General features: G+C 33.5%; 1 pseudogene across 1 annotated transcript in view; it reads right to left on the bottom strand.

Annotated features, from left to right (window-relative positions):
- Positions 1-3,653, bottom strand: part of LOC114258719 (thioredoxin-like fold domain-containing protein MRL7L, chloroplastic) — a 64,282-nt pseudogene extending 60,629 nt beyond the window's left edge. The window contains exons 1-6 of the transcript XR_014327303.1: positions 3,435-3,653; positions 3,262-3,304; positions 1,940-2,065; positions 1,068-1,134; positions 853-951; positions 184-240 (exon numbers count right to left, since the gene is read on the bottom strand). The product of XR_014327303.1 is annotated as a thioredoxin-like fold domain-containing protein MRL7L, chloroplastic (transcript). The remainder of the gene's footprint in view (positions 1-183; positions 241-852; positions 952-1,067; positions 1,135-1,939; positions 2,066-3,261; positions 3,305-3,434) is intronic.
- Between the last annotated feature and the right edge of the window lie 12,669 nt (positions 3,654-16,322).

Raw genomic sequence — 16,322 nt, 5'->3', positions numbered from 1 at the left:
TGTGTATGTATGTATGTATGATTAAGAAATTAGTTTTTATTGACCATTTCCCAAGTATGTATGTATGATTAAGAAATTTGTTTTTATTGACTATGATGACGATGACTATGTATGTATGTATGATTAAGAAATTTGTTTTTACAATGAATAATTAGTTAAAAAGATTGACGGAACACTGCATACCATGAGATGAATATATCTCCAATTTGCTCGAAGACTGTCAACACGGCCAGGATAACCCTGAAAAATTACCCAATTTGTTATTGTTAGATTTTAGTGTAGAAGTTAGGCTTGTGTTTCCTTCTCAAAGGGCGTTTTGCCTCTGGGTGTATAATGAGTTTCATTGTAATATCTTTCTCTTTTTTTATTATAGGATACCCTTAAATTTCTTTGTTTTTGGTACACCAACCACACTGGAAATCAATATATTCATCACATTGTACCAACTGTCTTCTTCTCAAAACAGTTCGCATCTGAGCAATGGAGTTGACCCAGTAGACAGGGCATTGATGCTGCAACTCATGTTTCCAGGATCTAGGCTAAATAAAAAATAAAAATAAAAAATTCCTTGGTATCCATTCAGTAAGTTTATTCTTGATCTAATAACAAAACAAATGCAAATTGGACCATCTCAGTTTATTTCTTATGCTTGTAAATTAGCATCATCCATTTTTCTTCCATGATCATTATGTTGGTTAGGTAAATATATAAATCTAAAAAATAATCATTTAATGAAATTTGATGGGTTCAGAAGAACTAAATACACATCTAAAAAATGAAAACAAATTTCAGTCAACTCCAACTGCAAAAAAAAAAAAAAAAAAAAAAAAAACAAATAAAGAAGTTTCTTACCAATATTGACACCAAAATTGAAGCTCTGCCTTCTCAACTTTGTTCTTTTCCATGGTTTTGAAACACTCAAAGGCAGGGTACGCATACCCAAGAACCAACCTGCCATCCAAATTCATATAATCAGAAAAGGTAAAATTAAGAAAGAAAAAGAAAAAGAAACAAAAATACAGCAGAGAAGGAAAAAGTGCAAAAAGAAAGATTAGTTCTTCACATACACAAGTCCTCTGGTAATGAATTCTCCCAACATCCTTAATGACTCTGTGTCTAAACCAACCAAAATTCCTAAACAACCAAAGATTTAATACATATGTGAATTTTCAAGAAGTTGACTAGTCACAAAATATTTTCCAAAATTTTGAAAGTATCCCTAAGATTCAAATTTACGGCAAGTGTCAAATCTTTCACAATTTAAGATACAATCAGCTTCATAGAGTAAAATGAAAAACTTCAAAAGGACCACTTTAAGAAGCATCCACGATGTAAAACTCAATGTGACATCAAGCATATCTAACTACAGTGCATTACTATTCTAGAAGTAAACCTTCGAAGAGATTGCTGCGAGAAGAGATAATGTTGTCATAAAAGGTCAAAGCATAGAAGCAAAATGTGGATTGTCAAAAAAATGGCATGCCCATTCCAAAATCCCTTAGATAAATGGCATGGCTAGCAAAGTCTCGAAATCATTTGAAAAGAAAGGGGCACGGGTATCAATCAGCATCTTAATTTTAAAAATTCCATTGGCATCTAATTCCTAAAAACCCTATAGGATAAATGCCTTATTAATGAAGAAACATCAAGTAATTTTTAAAATGCAAAACTAGACTTTTTTTTTAGAATGGAGATTCCATTTACAGTTACTCTCGTTCAAATTTGCCATTGCTCAACATGGCCTAGTAATCTTACACATTGGACTGGTTAGATTGCTACGGATTGGAAGGCAAATTAGTTTTATCCTCCTGATGATGTTATAAGGATGTTATGAAAGATTATTCATTAACTACCTTCTTTAAAAGATCAACAACGGTCAATCATGATTTCCACTGCAATATTTATTCAAGTCAAACACATGCAAATTGTCACAACCTACCACTAGAACAATTAAAGAAAGCTCCTGGTTGGCCATTGATGACATAAGCTTCTGCCCGCGGTAAGTCTACCCCTACAGAGAGATCATAATGAAGCTTTTTGTTCAAATCAAAAGTAAACCAAGATCCTGCAAATACAAAAGAGAGTTGATGAATATCTTAGGGGGAAAAAATAGTCACAATTGAAGAGAGTATAAGAATAAAATTGTACTTAATCTGATAAAGCTTTATGACACAGCTGCTATACTTGATCAAGTTTGAGGGATTCATTTGATTGCACAACATTATTAATATATCTAGGTTAGCTTTTATTTTGTTTTGACCATATAAAATGTTTAATAATAAGCATACATACTTGAATTTTCCTTTCTTATTAATGTTGTTTTTTCTTGTTCTGCCATTTCATGTGAAGATCATTAGAAGTTACACTCTTTTGGTTTGAATTAAGATGTTTTAGTGTTACCCATATGACATTTAAATTTTCATGCAAAATATTTGACAAGTAGACCAGTAATTTTATTTTATTTTATTTTTCCTATTCACATCTTTTTTCATAGCAACATTGAGAAACTCTTTTCAGTTGAAGTATTTCATCAAACAGCTGACATGCTTAGAAACACATTGCAACAATTTAGAGGCAGATGGGTTGCAGAAACAAAATCGTAAACATATAATAGAAGTGAACCAGAAAAAATTTTGCAATGTCAATAAGATTACAATCTAGTTGAAGCTAGAAGTGATGCTAATATCAAGAATGTTATGCATACATATACATGTAATATATAGTAAAAAAGCTAGTTCAAATTGATGGTTAATTGCTTCAAATTTTTTTATTTTTTTTTAATTTTTTTTTTATGGTTAACAAAGGCATACCAATCTCACAATCCATTTTCTTGGGCAAAGCAAACCATTGCTATTCACTGCCCTCCCTCCTCTAAGTATTTGTTCTACTTTCACCAACTCATTCGAATTTGGGTTTCTCAAGTTTCTAAAAAATTCTTAAGAACAAATTCAAACAAATTTCTTAGCATACATACATACATACACAAATTTCTTAAGAACAAATTCAACAAAATCAACATGAATCTGATTAAAATACATGCACATAGATTCAACAAATTCTTTAAGAACAAACACACAGAGAGTGATCGGTGCAGAATAAAATAAACAGAACAGATTAGATTCCAAAACAAAACAAACACACAAATTCCAAAACAAACAGAACAGATCTGTTGGTCCAAAACAAACAAACAGAACAGATCTGTTCGATCGGCGCAGAGATGAGAGATCAGGGAGAGAGAGAGAGAGAGAGAAAGAGGCTTACCTGTGAGTCGATCGGTGCAGAGATGCAAAACCAAAGAGTGAGACTGATGAGATGAGAGAGTGAGGGAGACAGATCAGATCAGAGAGATATCTGATATATATATATATATATGTATATATAAAAACAACGATCGGGGCGAGAGAGAGAGACAGAGATTGAGAGAGAGAGTTTACCTATGAGTAGATTGGCGGTGCGATGATCGGTTTGATGAGATGAACAACGAGAGAGTCAGAGAGTGATCGGTGCAAATATGAAGAACAACGAAACGAGAGAGTGAGAAAGAGAGACAGTGATGAGTTGAACTTGAGATGAGACTGAGAGAGTGAGGAGACGATTAGGGTTCTAAGAGATTGGGGATTTTTTGGGGCACGGGAATGGAAAAAAATGGTGGAACCGAGTGGGCGGGATTGGGAAAAAAAAATATTTAAATAATAATAATTTTTATCATAAATGAATATTTAAATAATAAAAAATAAATAATAATTTTCACTTTCATCATAAATGAATATTTAATGAATGAAAAATTATTATTATTATTTTTTATTTGGTAGAAATAAAGATAATATTTTAATGAAAAATATTTTCTATTAAAAGTGATGAGTGAGAGAGAGAGAAACAAATAGACAAAAAGAGAAAGAGATAGAGAGAGAGAGACAAAAAAATAGAGAAACAAGAGATGAGTGATACAAAAAGAGAGAGAAAGAGAACAAAAAAAGATGAACGAGAGAGAGAATAAAAAAATAGAGAGATAGAGAGAAGAGAGATGAGCGAGAGATACAGAGAGAGAAAAAAGAGAGATGAGCGAGAGAGACAGAGAGAGAAGACAAATGAGAGGGATAGAGAGAAGAAAGATGAACGAAAGACACATAGATAGATAGACAAACAGACAGAGAAAGAAAAGTGATGAGTGAAAGAGAGAAAGAGAAGAATGGTGGTAGTTGAATAACATTTGCAATAGTGGTAAATGTGGTAGAGAATATGGGTGGTGAGAGAGAGAGATGAGTGAAAGACGAATAGAGAAAAGAGATAAAGAGACAGAGAAAGAGACAGAATGATGAGCGAGAAAAAGACAAAGTGGTCGCTAAAAGTGCATTTTCTTGTAGTGGATCGATAAATCGAAATGGAGCTTAATAAATAATGAAGAGATGAGGGAGAGTGAGCAAGGCGAACTCAGTGGGGGAGAGAGAGAGAGAGACAGACAGACAGACAGACAAAAAGAGAAAAGAGTGATGAGTGAGAGAGAGAGAGAGAGAGAGACGGAGAGAGAGAGGTAGAGAGAGATAGACAGAAAAAGAGAAAGAAACAAGAGATGAGCAAGAGATAAACTAAAAGATAAAGAAAGAAAGTGAAAAGAGATCAACGAGAGAGACACAGAAAAAAAAAAAAGAGACAGAGAGAGTAGTAGTAATAGTGGTCATAGTTCCACCCATTGATTTAAGTATGGTGTTTGTTTTGAGCTTTCAAATCATAATTCTACATCCATTTTCAAAACTCAATTCAAAATATAATCATTGCTTTTCGAAACTCATAACCAAACACATAATTCCAAACTCTTTTCAAAGCTTAATTCAAATCAATTTTTTAAATATTTTAAATATTTAAATATTTTAAAAATATTTTTATTTTGTGAGAGACAGATAAAGAAGAAAGATAGAGAGAGAGACAGAGATAGAGTGATGAGCGAGAGAGAGAGAGAGAGACAAAGTGGTTACTAAAAGTGTATTTTCTTATAGTGGATCGATAAATCGAGAAAGAACTCGATAAATAGAGAAGATGTGAGTAAGAGAGTGAGCAAGGCGAATATAGTGAGGGATAAATAGACAAATAGACAAGTAGACAGAGAAAGAGAGAAGAGTGATGAGTGAGAGAGAGACATGGAGAGAGAGAGAGATAGATAGAAAAAGAGATAGAGAGAGAAAGAAAGGGAGAGAGAGAGAGAGAAATAAAAAAAGAGAGAGAAACAAGAGATAAGCGAGAGATAGACAAGAAAAGAGAGAAATGGAGCGAAAAGAGATGAGCGAGAGAGAGACACACAGAAAAAGAGATAGACAGAGAGAGAAGAAAAATGGGCGAGAGAGATAGAGAGAGGTAGAAAGATAAGAGAGAGGGCGAGAGAGAAAAGAAATGAGAGAGATAGAGAGAAGAGAGATGAGCGAGAGAGACAGAGAGAGAAAACAAATGAGAGAGATAGAGAGAAGAGAGATAGGCGAGAGACACAAAGAAAATGAGAGAGAGAAACAGACAGACAGAGAAAGAAGAGTGATGAGTGAACGAGATAAAGAGAAGAGAGAGAGATAGAGACAGAGAGACAGGAAGATGAAAAAATGAATGAAAAGAGAAATGTTATATCAAAAGAGTAAGACGACATTATTTTTTTTTTATTTTTTTGCGACAAAAAAATATTGTTGAATTTATTCAAACCATTTTGTGACTGTATATATATGAAGCTATCTCAAAACCACAATCACTATGCTAGGTTAGAGTTTTCAAAAAACTCTTTTGAGAAAATTATACTTTATTGTTTTCCGTATTATATTTATTTTTACTGAATTTTTTTAATATTTTAAGTATTTTTTTTAATTTTTAGACACATCTAACATAAATACACCTAAAAATTAAAGAAGTTGTAAAAAAAAACATTTTGAAAATTCACTAAATACCAAAAATATAAAAAAAAAAATAATTCAATACATTTTTTTTTTGTATTTTTATGTATTTATTAATTTTTAAAAATTTTTTTCATAAATTTTTTATTTTTTAGATACATCTAAGTAAGGTGCATCTTAAAAAAAATTAAAATTTTAAAAATATTCACTAAAAACAAAAAAAAAAAAAACACAAAAGTCACTTTTTGTGACGGCAGAAAATGTCGTCTCAAAAAAGCAGAGTATTTGCGACGGCACCATTTGCCGTCTAAAAAAAGCAGAGCATTTGCGACGGCACTATTTGCTATCTCAAAAAATGAGAGTATTTGCGACGGTATTAATGGTGCCGTCGCAAATACTCTGCTTTTTTTAGACGGCATTTTATGCCGTCGCAAAAAGTGACTTTTTTAGACGGCAAGTGTGCCGTCGCAAATAGTTCTGACGCAGCGGAATACACGGGGACTAGATATCGTTCTAGTAGACAAAAGGGGCTCTCGAATCTACGAGAAAAATAAAACCTTGAATCCACAAGGAAGAGAAATATTATTGAATGAATGAATAAAAGTTGTATAAAAGTTGTCTTTGCCATGAGACTTACATAGCTATTTATAATAAATTAATCCTAATACTTGTAGGAAAAGTAATTCTAAAATAAACTAGGAAACTTAAATCAACCAAATTAGGAAACCTAAGAGAATAGGAAGCTAGAATTCTAAACTATTAAAAATCCTAATTGAAATCTAATTCCAAAATAATAAAATTAAGAAACATAATAATTCTAAATTATTTATATTAAATTACAAGAATCCTAATAAAATAATATATCAAAAATATTAAAACTAAAAATATAAAAATTGTTAAAATCTTGTCCTACATCAGACTCCTCTTCTTTGAAAGAACTCGCCATCGAGTTCATATTAGAGATCTGCCATCTTCCATGCCAAATAAAAAGATATTTTGAATGTTTCAATTGCTTGCCCCTCTTCCGAATGTTGTATATAGAAAAGTTTTCTTTCAGAAAGTTCTTCTCTATATGCTTCAACTGGTTGACAAGATTAATTAGACAAGCATTGAAAATCAATTTAAATTGCTCTACACCAAGAAAATCAACCACTTTGTGTAGAACTTGCATGCTCTCTTGATGTTGCACCATCTCAGATTCAATTGATCATTCAATTATCAACCTTAGAATATCAAGTGTAGTATCAACCAATTTCTTTATTCCATGCAACGGTTGTATTATCTCGTCTTCTATTTTCTCTTTATTACTGGGCTCAATCAGATCTTCTTCTTTCTCAATATTTTTATGATTTGTTTGTAAATCTTTCTCCCCAATATTCAATTTAGCATGTGTCGACGCATTATCAACACTCGAACAAGACTTTGTATCTTCTTCATTAGTTTTACAAACAATCTCACCACAAATAATATTTGGATGCGAATTCTTTTCTTTCGCAACTACAATTTCATTGCAAATTTTTACTAACTCCATGGAAGTATCTTGATTTGTATATGACAATATATCTTCATGATCATGAAAGTAAAATTTTGTTGCCAAAAACTTTTTCATTGTTAACCATGAATGAAATTTGTCTTTACCATTGCAAACTCGATAATCTTGTAATCCATTCCACCACTTCAATCCAATTTTATCAAGTTTGTAGGATGCAAATATAACCTTCTTTTCATGAGGAATCTTCATGAATTCAAAGAAATTTTGAAGATCAAGCAACCAATCAAGAAAATCTTCTTTTTGAAACTTACTTGAACCGTTAAAATATAAAATTTCTGCAAAATAACATAAGCTAACAGGTTGGCCTTGGGTGAATCCTCCAGCACAATTGCTGTCAACTGTTGGTTGCCTCTGGTTGACGATTAGTCCCAAATCGACAAGTAGATTACAAATCTCATTGCGAAGTTCGTGCATCTCTAACCGATGTTCCTCAATCGCATCCCATATGGCTTCCACTCTACGATCAACGTCAATAGGGATTGTGTGTTCTCCATTGTCTTGTATGATCGAGCTAGGCGAATCCATGCTCTAATACCACTTGACGCAGCGGAATACACGGGGACTAGATATCGTTCTAGTAGACAAAATGGGCTCTTGAATCCACGAGAAAAATAGAACTTTGAATCCACAAGGAAGAGAAATATTATTGAATGAATGAATAAAAGTTGTATAAAAGTTGTCTTTGCCATGAGACTTACATAGCTATTTATAATAAACTAATCTTAATACTTATAGGAAAAGTAATTCTAAAATAAACTAGGAAACTTAAATCAACCAAATTAAGAAACCTAAGAGAATAGGAAACTAGAATTCTAAACTATTAAAAATCCTAATCGAAATCTAATTCCAAAATAATAAAATTAAGAAACTTAATAATTCTAAATTATTTATATTAAATTACAAGAATCCTAATAAAATAATATATCAAAAATATTAAAACTAAAAATATAAAAATTGTTAAAATCTTGTCCTACATCAAGTTCCGTCTCATAAACCCACTTTTCTTGTAGTGAAATGAGCGTGGTTGATTTGATATAAATAATTAATTGCATGACTACAAAGAACATCATCAATTCAAGAAGTAGAAAAGAACAAGAATGTCAAAGTGATTCTTTTTCCCATTGTTGTCATCAAAAAGTAGTGAAGCATCACAACCCAGCAAATAACATCAAACCAAAGCATTAATTTTCATATATAAAAGTCAAATGAAACCAAACATTTGACAACAGAAGTTTACATTTTTATTATGTTCGATTTGAAGCTTTTATTTTTTTTCACTAGACGCTTTATAATGAATATTTTACATGATCAAAACTTTTTTTTTTCTTTTTCTGGTGGCAGACCGAAAAAAAATGAAGGGAAAAAAAAATTGTTCGAATATTGGTATTATTTTAGATTTTCCTTCCTCAAAATAACAACAACACGATCAATGTTAAACTCGCTTGAAATAGAGAGTGAAAGCAAAAAATGGTTATCTGACAGCATATAACTATTGTAAACATGTTTTGTATGTTCTTTTCTAATAATGGAATTTATTTTCTTAAGCATGCTGGATCTATTCCTATAAATACATGAAAATATGCTAAAACTTTTAACGTATGAAGTATTAACATTTTCTCTTATTTAATCTTGCAAAAATAAAAACAATAGAGCTCATCACAATGTTGATGCTAATTCAGATCTTAGTGCCATTGGTACCTTTCAATATTGATGTCGGAGCAATGGACGTGACTAGTTTGCCACTATGCAATTTCCCAGGAATTTACAATTTTGATGACTCAAACTCAGCTACAGGCTCTAATAGATATCCTGATGTCGGGCGTCTCCTTATAGAATTTATGGGTATAAAAATATAAACATTTTTTTTAACTCTAGTTTCAAGTATATGCATGAATATTTATCATAATTAGACACTACTTAAAATAGAAATGCATAACTTAATCTTGTTATTTTATGTCAAGCAGCTGATTATTTGAGACTACCATATGTGAATGCATATCAAAATCTAAACACAACAAATTTTCAATATGGTGTCAACTTTGCATCACCAGGCACCTCTATTATTCCCCAACAATTTCCTAATGGTAACCCCTTCGATATTAGAATTCAGATCAAGCAATTTGGTCAGCTCAAATTGCAAGGTAATGATGTTTATAAACAAGGTAATTGCGGTGGCCATATTTATAAATACAACAATATTATGCTGATATAATTACTTTATTGAATGTTGTCTACCAAATTAAAAGTGAAAAACCTAAGTGATTCATGATTAGATCAAGATTTAACTGTACCAGTTGCCAAACAATTAAAACTAACAATCTAAATTATCAAGCATGTACGAATGTGATTTAGATTGCTGTTTCAAAAAATAATAAATCGACACAAACGATTTTTACATAGAAAAATCACAATTGGAGCACCTCCAATTGTGATAAAAAAAACTATGGGCAAAACTCTACAAATCAATCCACTACTGAAGAAAGAAAGATTACAAAGATACCAAACAAATTATCCAGACACTGCCAATTTGTCTTCAAATATTCTGTATATCTTTCACCTCAACCTTTGTCTCAGATTTGATCAGATTGATGTTGAATCCACAACATCTATTGTCGAATCAACGACTGCGCACAACCTCAAACTCCTTTGACTCCTCGGCGATTGAATCTTCAGATTCCACCGAAGAAGAACACTCTTAAATATGAACAATCAAACTCCTTGATGTGTGCTTATCAAAACATGAGTTCAATACTCAATCAAACATCAAGAAAAACTAGCAAAACAACCCTAAAAGAAATCCCTAAAACCCTTAAAGAAGATATAAAAACGTAACCCTAAATTAGACTTAAACAAGTACTTATAGAAAACAGGGGCTGCAAAGGTCGCTCGAGCGAAGACTCTCTCGCTCGAGCGAGGAAACAAATACGCGTGTTTTCCTTAAATGTCGTCGCTCGAGCCAAGCTTCCTTCACTCGAGCGTACAATCCTCCTTCTCAAAACTTTGGCAAACAAAGGCAACTTCTGGGAGCAGGACATCTTTGCTCGAGCCAGGACTCCTTCACTCGATCGAGCAAGGCAAAACAACTAGGAAAATTACAACTCGATGAACAAGTTTGTTCGTGGGATTGACAAGACAAAGGGACTTAAGAATCTCCCCCTTTGTCAATTCCTGGACAAAACATTCTAACACAGTTTCCTAGAAAAATACACGTACTAACAAAAAGCAACCAACCAACTCAAGACAACCTCAACTAAGTAAACAACGTTGACTTCCAAAAAAAGAAAAACAACACCATGGGAATAGAGAGAGTAGTTATTCAAAATCAAAAACCATATCAAGACATAAAGAATCAAAACTATATCAAAAGCCCAAAAATAATAAGTCCATCAGTATGCAAGAGTCAACAACTATATAGCCCAATAAAAAATGACTACTATATCCCCCCCAACCATCATGCAAACAAGAATATATACCCCAACCCAAAACAATCCCAATATACTCCCTTTTTTTTGTCTGGGAGAGACAAAAGCAACAAAATATGCATGCCAAACAAAAAAGAAACTGTCCAAAAGCAAACAGAACTATGAGTCTGGTGGAGGCGATGGCAGTATCCATAACAAAGACAGGATCTGAGTCAATAGGGCGGTCTGGTGATCGAGACGACTATCAATTGTATCAAGCCAAGCATCGAGTTGATCAACGCGCTGAGTGACAAATTGCTCGAACTGCTACAGCTGGCCACGAAATGAACGAGAACGCATCTTAGGTGCACCAGTAGTGGCTGCATCAATCTTAGCCTCCTTGGCTAGGGGATCATCACCTACATCAGAAACCCCGACTCTTGACAAACCTCTCCTGACATGAGCTTGACTCTAAGACACGGTCAACTTGGTGATGGGTTTAATGGAAGAGGCAAACTCGTCATCCTTAAGGTGGGGACACTAAGAGATGTAAGAAAATAAGTGAGAAAACACCCATAAGGAAGACCCAAAGATTTACGACCCTCAAAACTAGTAATCATTTCGGAGACTATCATCTCGGGCAGGACAATGGGAAGGAGATGGTCAATATAATATAACACATAACCCTGATCTTGGGTAATGCGAGAAGAATGAGTAGTAACATGGATGTTGGCACAAATGATAACATTAAGGAGACGAAAACGAGGAAGAAGCTTATTTTGTTAAATGAGCGCCCCGACAATCCAAGTCCGAGGAGTGCCACAAAGTTTAGTGGCCACTCAATCAAAATCAACACCACTGTGGGTAATGAAAGGATAATGACAATTCCGAACTTTCGAAAGACCAAGAAACTGCCTAAAAGCCGCATCATCTATGACCAAGGCTTTGTTCTGAACCCAAGTGTGAAAAGAGGGAGCTATTTCCTTGATAATGGAGTGCATATTACAATAAAATTCTCAGACCAAGCTGAGATTTTGAGGCCCAGAGAAAAAAAAGACTTGGTCACCCCCTAAAGCATCAAACAAAAAACGGATGGGAATCGACTCAAAAGCACTATGATGGACATTGCGTTCTAAGTGAACTTTCCTAGATGCATAGAAATCCCTAAACAGGTTGGATTTTTCCTTGGATTCAAAATTTTCAGTATTGAAATCGGGGCGGGACACGGTGGATTTACGGTGTTTCGAAGACTCAGCCATGACTAACCACAAGGGAGAAAATACAACCACAAAACCACAGCCCATCAAGACAAAACCAAAGAACACCCAAAGCCCATTAGAACCCCAAAAACAAACAAAAGTGCACAGCAAACATCATTAGTCCAACAGAGTTAGCAAAACCAAAAATCACAAAACTATAGCATTATATTCAAGACGATAAGATCAGAGAGAGCGTAGATACAGTGCTAGGACAATTTTCCAAAATCAATCAAATGCATCAGTATGAGAGATATATACAGTAGATTATGGAAACCAATCATCAATGCAATTCACTAAGACCATCATACACAGGGCAAACCCAAGGTAAAAAATAAAGCCCTAATTCATTAGAGATACAGCAAAAAAACCCTAGCAAAACCCTAGCAAAAATGCATCAAACTACTTAACCAAAAACCAATAGAGAGTTAGCAAACCATAATGATATAAGCACAACAAACAATTGAAAAGAACCCTAGACAGCCGTAAACAAAACATAGCCAACACAAATAGAGAAAGAAAAAATGGAAAAAATAAAAAAAAAGAAAGAGAGAAAGGCATACCAATAGACGATGCAAGATGGATGGATGAGAGAGACCTTCAAAATCGAGTGCAGATCAAGGAATGAAACAACAATAAGGATGTGACCACCCTAGGAGAGAGAGAGAGAGAGAGAGAGAGAAGCAAAAGGGGAAAAATGGAATGAAAGGATGCAGTGACAGTATTTAAACCACGATAGGTCGCTCGAGCGAATACTTTCTCACTCGAGCGAAGTCACTTATGCGCACAAGGTCGCTTGAGCCAAGAACTTGTCACTTGAGACAGAAAGACATGCTCCTAGAATCTGTTCCATCTGCAAAAATACTGGGTTGAGAGAAAGCTCGCTCGAGCGCAAACTCCCTCACTCGAGCGAAGGAAAAAAAATAAATTAAAAACACCTTTCTGAGCAAAAACAAAAACTCACACTATTAAGCGGAACCTGAAACAAAAAGGAGTGAGCATAGTAGCATGAATGTAACACTAAGATAAGATAATCTACAAACCATGAAGCCTGCAAATGTGCAATATTTGACAATATGAAGCATAATATCATGAGCAAATCAAATAAATATTAATCAATGAACATAGACTACATGAGAATGCATAATTCAAATTCAATCATAAGAGCTCACAAAATGAATGTGTATGTGTGCAATCCTTAAGAGACCACAAAGCTAGAGTTAATCCTCGTAATGATCGGATGGCTGGACCTCCGGCAATAGTAACTATGCATTATAGGGAAAAGTCAAACTACTAGGAATCAAGGGGTATTTGTTGAGTAAATGCGGATGCTCCCCCTCAATCAATGAGTCCTTTATATTTTTTTTATTTTTTTATTTTTGACTTTTCTTTCTTGTGGGCACTCACTGATAGCATACACGCTCAAGAGTATGGAGACCAAACTAAAGAAGCATGAAATCAGTAAGGATGGCAAAGTGAGAACATATACATTGGAGCTTCTATATTAATTATAGTGCTAGAACTACGACTACAAGCGCCTCATGCCTACCCCATGCACTGGTCCTGACAGGTTACCTGAAAGTGGTTAACAACTATAAACATATGGCAAAGTGAGAAAAATTATACTAAGAGTATAAGGGTATAAAAATTACCATGGATAATTATTTGGGCTAAACAGAGATTTGTTCAATAATAGCAATACATAAATGATTTTAAATAACAGAAGCATAACACATACATCATATAAGCAAATAGTTATAACCACGGTACATAACAAAACATGACAAATTTATGGACTCAAGAGGTGGCTCATACAAATTCTAGAGGTGGCTCTTACAATAGTGTAGCTCTTAGCTCCGCACTAGAAATCAGAGGGTTAGCGAATCTATGACAACAGAGGATCACTTAAAGTGATAACAGAACAGAACAGATGGTCACATAAAGTGACAATTCAAAGGGCCGATGGTTATTTAATTACCCCAAGACAAGGGACCTCCGTGGTGGTACTTACAAAATAATTTTCCAAAACACATTTAATAAATAATTATATCTTTGGATTTTCCTTTTTAAACAAAGAGGGTTCATTTAACAAATTACATAATTAAAAACTAATATAATTTATAAAACATAATTTAAATAAAATAATTTATGATAGTTCAAAATATAATAAAACTCACCCTAATATTATTTTTTCTTTACTACACTGTCTCTCATTTCTCTCAGTGTTTTCATTCAGTTCGAACTCACCTATTTATAGGTGAGTTCTTTATACCTCATGGCTTACCACAAGGGTGCACACTACACCACACCACACCATACCACACCACACATGTTTTCCTCTTTTCTTTTATTTATTTATTTTTCATTCCTTTCATTTTCTTCTTTTGTCACCACCTTTCTCTTTCTTTTTAACTTTCTATTATATTAATATAATTAAATAATATATATAAATACAAATTGTTAATTAAGGGAAGATGAGATGGTCAATTAATTTACATTTTCCCACAAATATCTAAATTAAAACAAATTACATTTTAAATATTTTGGGGTGTCACATTGAGAGTGTTTGGTTGTCGAGCATTTGTTTATATTCCAAAGGATGAGTAGTCCAAGCTTGATAGTAAGTCAAGACAATGCATTTTTCTTGTCTATGGAGGTAATAAATTTGGTTATAGGTTGTAGAATCCGATCGACAAGAAAGTTATTCGAAGTCGTGATGTTGTGCTTTTTGAAGACCAAACAATTGAAGATTTTGGCAAAGGTGATCAACCGGAGCCAAAAACTAATGATCTTATTGACAAGGATCCATCTCCTTCTTCTTCAGTGGATGATGAAAATGGAAAAGATGTGTAGACACCTCTTGAAGATGTAGATTATGATGCTACCCCAAATGAAGTTAAACCCAAAATTGAGGAAGAGAATTCAACTCAAGAACCACCACCACAACTTAAGTTTAGAAAATCTATAAAGGACCGGCAACCTTCAAAAAGGTATCCTTCCAATGAATTTGTGTTGATATCTAATCAACGAGAGCTCCAGAATTACCAAAAAGCAATTGAGCATGCAAAGAAAGGTAATTGGAAAAAGGACATGCAAGAATAAATGAATTCTTTACTTGAAAATCACACTTATGATTTGGTGAAGTTGCTTTAAGGGAGGAAAATTTTGAAAAGTAAGTGGGTCTTCGAATTGAAGAATGATGGAAAGAATCGAAGGTACAAGGCACGCTTTGTTGTGAAAGGCTTTGGGTAAAGGAAAGGTGTTCGCTTTAATAAATTTTTTCCATTAGTTGTGAAGATGTCTTCTATTCAAGTTATATTTGGCATGGCCATAAGTATGAACCTTGAAGTTGAGCAATTTGATGTGAAGAGCATTTCTTCATAGTTATCTTGAAAAAGAAATTTACATGAAGCAACCAGAGGATTTTGTGAAAAAAGAGAAAGAAAAATTTAATTGCAAATTGAAGAAAAGTTTGTATGGTAACGCCACGACAATGGTGCAAAAAAATTGATTCTTTTATGATAAATAATGATTTTTCTAAAGAATAATATTTGGGACCCCCTTTTGGGGGTCACCCCCTCACCCCCCCTTTGCCACGTGGCGGGTGGTGATTGGAGGAGCAGGAAAAAAAAAAAAAATGTAACCAATGAGAGAGAGAGGGGGTCAAAGGGGTGGGGAAAAAGGGGGGATGAATCATTGTTGTTTTCTAAAACCACTTTCAGACCATTGTGTGTTTGTGAAGAAATTTTCGGATAACAAATTTATTATTCTTTTACTTATTGTTGATGACATGTTAATTGTGGGTTAAGATTCTACTATGATCAACAAGTTAAAATTAGAGTTGAGCAAGTCTTTTGCTATACACTACAACAAAACTGGGTTTTTATTGTTTCACATAAACCACATACAGTAAATGCAAGCCGTAATTTCTCACTTTTACAACTTTTTTTTTTTTTTTTTTTTTGCATGTTGTAAATAATTTCCTAACTACAATGTGTCTATTGCATAGGTTGTGAATGATAATAACGATAATTTTTTTTTGACTTACAATATTAGTCATAAATAATAAAATTTTCTATGACATGCATATTGTATGCCGTCAATATATCAATTATACTTAACACGTGTACATCAACTGTTAAAAATATTAAATATTTTATAGTACACAAAAAGACAATCTTCAAAAATTAAAAAAAAAAATTAGCTCCAAAAGGAAAATTCCGAGCCCCAAACACCAAAACATATT

The sequence above is a fragment of the Camellia sinensis genome, chromosome 4, assembly GCF_055761805.1.
Source record: "Camellia sinensis isolate YWXY chromosome 4, ASM5576180v1, whole genome shotgun sequence".
Classification (NCBI taxonomy): domain Eukaryota; kingdom Viridiplantae; phylum Streptophyta; class Magnoliopsida; order Ericales; family Theaceae; genus Camellia; species Camellia sinensis.
Note: the sequence above shows the minus strand (reverse complement) of the source record. Positions and strands in the feature narration are given on the sequence as shown.